This window comes from Arachis duranensis, chromosome 6 (genome assembly GCF_000817695.3).
Source record: "Arachis duranensis cultivar V14167 chromosome 6, aradu.V14167.gnm2.J7QH, whole genome shotgun sequence".
NCBI lineage: Eukaryota > Viridiplantae > Streptophyta > Magnoliopsida > Fabales > Fabaceae > Arachis > Arachis duranensis.
The window spans coordinates 45,625,618-45,630,506 of NC_029777.3; the positions used below are offsets into that span (position 1 = coordinate 45,625,618).

The window sequence follows — 4,889 nt, forward strand, 5'->3', positions numbered from 1 at the left end:
TGCATCTGCTTCAGCAAGTTGGTCATTTCACATAAGCTCTGAGCTATAGTAGTAGTCTCTTTACTAGTGGATACCTCTGCAACAGCTCTTGACCAACTTTGCTTCTGCCTGTGATTCCTAGTAGAGTCAGCTAAGTCGCTAATCAATTGCCATGCTTCATCCGTAGTCTTGTGCTTTTTCATAGAACCATTACTAGCACCTTCCAATGTGGTCCTATCTTGAGATTTCAAACCCTGTTTAAAGTAGCCGAGCAACACTATCTTGTCAATCATATGATGGGGGCATGCGTCTCGAAGATTATTGAAGCGTTCCAAGTATTCATAGAGGGTCTCAAATTCATCCTGAACAATCATAGACATGTCCTTCCTCAGCTTATCGGAAACTTCAGCTGGAAAGAATTTCTCCAGAAACTTTATCCTAAATGTATCCCAGTTGGAAACAGTTGCTCCCGGTTGAGTGTAGTACCACTCTCTTGCCTTTCCCTCCAGAGAAAACGGGAAGGCTTTCAACAGAATGGAGATTTCATCAGTGCCATCACACTTAATAGTAGAGCAAGCAGTCTGGAAATCCCTAAGATGCTTGATAGGATCTTGAGCAGGTAAGCCATGAAACTTGGGCATCAAGTTGAGTAGTAAAGACTTTATTTCAAAATCTATAGCTACTGCTGGGTGGTGTGCCTGGAATGGTTAGAGTGTAAAATCAGGGGCTCCTTCCTCCTGGATAGTGACTCTTCTGGGCGCTGCCATGTCACCTGCACGTAAATGAAATGCATCAGTAGAGAGGGAGATTGTTTCTTCATTAGATGACGGTTCAGGTTCGTCCTCAAAGAGGAGTCGCCGACGCCAAGCTTGCCTTATACGTGAAAGAGTTCTTTCAATCTCAAGGTCAAATGCTGGCAAGCTTGGATCAAGAAGTGAACGCGTCATTTAACGAAAGAAACGTACAGCTCATAGTGACAGAATGAAAAGAAAATTTCAATTAAAATAAATACCAATCAATAAATTAGCACACTGTTGCAACTCCCCGGCAACAGCGCCAAAAATTGACGTGGCGGAAATTGGCGAGTTAAGAATTTATTAATAGGGACACGTTGCAAGTATAGTCCTTAACAAGCTGAAAATCCGCTTATCAATTTAAAAAGGGGTTGTCACAATATTGAAAATTAAAATACTGAGAGTATGAATCCCAGGTCGTCTCCCAACGAGTTGCAAGGAGATGTGCTATTTCATCAATCGGGTGTTTTCAAAAATGGTTGAGTTGATAAACAGAGATTTAAATTAGAGAATTTAATTAATTTTAAATAAAAGCCTTGAATGGGGTAGATTAGTTGAAAGCCCTATTCTTGTTAAAATACTCTCAAGATTAATTGATAATTGGAAGTTACTCTGCTTAGTTAACCTTTACTAGGTAAAGGAAAGTCAAGCAAGTTGGAAATCAGTTTCTAGTCATAAGTCCTAATCCTCTCCCTTGGGAAGGACTAGAGTTAATGATTAGAGGGTGATTCAACAATAAACCCAATTATAATTTCTCTCTTGAGTAGTTCAACTCAAGGGTTCCTTTCAATCATCCCCAATCAAGTCATGAGACTACTCACTCATCATAATTATAAAATTCACAGAATTAATGGTGAAAATAAAAGAAGACATTATAAATAATAATAAAAGGATTAATTGAAAATAAAAATAGTCTATATTAATAACTTGTAAAAATAAGCCAAAGTCAACTCTAGAGGGATTAAGAATATAGAAGAGTAAATATAAAAAGTAAATAATAAAATAAGATGACTAGTACCGGAGGTAAACTCTTCTCAAAAGCTAAAGCCAAAATCTTCCAATGCTAATTATGAATGCTCAAGTGAGTGAAAAACCTAGGGGAGGAGTAAATCCATATCTAAAACTAAAAATTGTGCAGAATGAATTGTGTCTCTCATTTCTGCATGTTCCCTGACTCTAGTCTGTAATTTCGGGCCAAAAACTGGGTTGAAATCCGGCCCAGAAACTCTGCCAACGACTTTTGAAATTCTACCGATTGCGCACGTCACGCAGACGCATCATTCACGCGGACGTGTCGTTCGGCGTTTTTCTTTTCCATGCGGGCGCGTCGTCCATGCCTCCACGTCGCTTTTGCTTTTCCAATCCGCGCATTCGCGTCACTCATGGGGCCGCGTCACTGCGAATTACTTTCTTCCGCGCGATCGCGTTGCTGACGCGTACGCGTCACTTCTCGCTGGTCATCTCCTCAATTTGTATTCCTTCCAATTTTGCAAGCTTCCTTCCCAATCTCTCACTCATTCATGCCCTATAAAGCCTGATACACTTTAACACACAACTCACGGCATTGAATGGAATAAAGGGGAATTAAAATACCTAATTAAAGGGTCTCCAGGAAGTAAGTTTTCAATCATGTAATAATTTTAGGAAGGAATTATAAATGCATGCTAATTATATGAATAAGTGGGTAAAGACCATGATAAAACCACACAATTAAACACATTGTAAACCATAAAATAGTGGTTTATCACCCTCACTTGTGGAAGAGGGGACTAGACCAAGTAATTCGAAGATGTGTTCCGGAGTTTGAAATCCAACCCATTCTTGAAGCTTGCCATTCGTCCGGATGTGGTGGCCACTTTGGCCCACAAAGGACCACAAAAGGTGTTGGATTGTTGATTCTGGTGGCCGACCTTATTCAAGGATGCTAACCGGTTATATGTGTCTTGCCATCAGTGTCAGAGGTCGGGAAACACATCCCAAAGGGATGAAATGCCTCAACAGCTTATGTTGTTCTGTGAGATATTTGATGTATGGGGCATTGACTTTATGGGACTGTTTCCCAACTCCAGTGGGTATCTGTATATCCTGTTAGCGGTTGACTACGTGTCAAAGTGGGTAGAAGCAATACCTACCTGCCTTGACGATGTCAATACCATCATTTCTTTTATCAAAAACTATATTGTGTGTCGTTGTGGGTCGCCACGAGCAATCCTGAGTGACCAAGGATCCCACTTTTGTAATAGGAAGGTAGAGGCACTGCTCAAGCGCTATGGAGTGGTGCATAAGGTTGCAACTGCTTATCATCTGTAAACCAATGGACAAGAGGAAGTGTCCAACCGGGAGATTAAGAGAATCTTGCAGAAAGTAGTTAATCTGCAAAGGAAGGATTAGAGCCTCCGGTTAGGAGATGCACTATGGGCGTATAAAACAGCCTACAAGACTCCGTTGGGGATGAGTCCCTTCTGGATCGTCTATGGTAAGGCATGCCACCTTCCGGTTGAGATTGAGTACAAAGCCTATTGGGCGGTAAAGCGGTGCAACATGGATTTGACCCAAGCTGGAGTAGCCAGAAAATTACAACTAGAGGAGCTCGAGTGTTTGAGGAACGAAGCGTATGAGAATGCCCAAATTTACAAAGAAAAGACTAAAGGATTCTATGACCATCACATCCGAAAGAAGGACTTCCAAGAAGGTGATGAGGTTCTCCTCTACAATTCGAGGCTTCGTTTCATGCCTGGCAAGCTCCGCTCTAGATGGGAAGGACCTTTCAAGGTGAAGGAGATAAAGCCTTATGGAGTGGTGGAATTATTTGATCCTAAAAGTAAAGCAACTTTCAAGGTGAATGGACATAGAGTGAAGAAGTACCATGGCTACAAGCTCCTAAAAGACCTAGAGGTGTTCCTATTGGCGGATGCACCTAGAGAAGAAGAAGCTTGAGCGACTCACCGTCCAACTTAAGGACGTTAAAGAAAAGTGCTTGGTGGGAGGCACCCCACCGTGGTAAGATATTCCTTGTGTATACCATCTTGCTTTTAGCTTTAGAATCTTGTGAATTTTGTGACTTCTTAATGTTGTTGATTGCTTAGGAATACTAGTTTTATTGATCTTTTTGGATAACTATGATGTTTAGATAGATTTCATTATTTTGGTATGGAAGAATTGTTGAAGTCGAGAGAATGCTATGTTTTGAATGGTGCATGAAGTTGTGAAGTGTTCCCTTGCCCACTAGCTTAAACACCTACCAAGAATGTGTTAGAATAACTCTTGTTATGCTTAAAAAAAAACAAGGAAAAAGGTCATCCGCGCGCGAGCACACTGTGCGTGCGCGCGCTGGTGGTGCATTCTTACTCCTGGGCCAAAAATCCGAGAGTTATGCCCACCATGTGCTCACTTTATGTCCACTTCGTGCCAGCCCCCACGCGCCAGCGTGCATGCCGCCAGCGTGCCCCCTTGCAACTTGGCGATCGACGCGCAAGCACACTGTGCGCGCACACGCCGATCGTGCACTGTGCACTTACCAGTACAAAAAACCAAGAGTTGTGCCATGCTTGTGCTATTCTTGTGCGTAGCCTGTGCCCGCACCGACGCGTCCGCGCACTGCGCGCGTCCGTACTGGTAGCCAACCCCATCAGGCACGCGTCAGCGCAATGTGCACGTCCGCGCGCCTGTGCTGCATGCCAACTCTGGTATAAAAGACTGAGACTTATGCCAACTTTATGGCAGTTCTAAGCTAGAGGAACAGTTATACTTGCGCGGGTGCGCCAATGAAGCACCCGCGTTCCTCGCTCAACTCTCACCGACGCGCCAGCGCATCCTGCGTGTGCGTGTCGTTCGCTCATAACCACTATTTTATGGTTTATCTTGCGCTCAATTGAGTGATTTTTATCAACTCTTTACCCACTTATTCATATGATTTGCATGTTTTACACTTTCCTTCCTAATTCTGTGCTATGATTGAAAACATGCTTCTTTGGTCTTAATTTTGCTATGTTTAATCATCTCTTATTACCATTCGATGCCTTGATATGTGTGTTAAGTGATTTCAGAGATTACAGGGCAGGAATGACTTAGAGGATGGAAAGGAAGCATGCAAAATTGGAAGGAATACAAGAAGTT

The 4,889-nt window shown here is 42.6% G+C and overlaps 1 non-coding gene across 1 annotated transcript; it reads left to right on the plus strand.

Annotated features, from left to right (window-relative positions):
* Window positions 1-266: 266 nt before the first annotated feature.
* LOC127740438 (small nucleolar RNA R71) lies at window positions 267-374 on the plus strand. The gene has a single exon (XR_008001114.1). It is a non-coding gene; the product is annotated as a small nucleolar RNA R71 (small nucleolar RNA).
* Window positions 375-4,889: the final 4,515 nt, after the last annotated feature.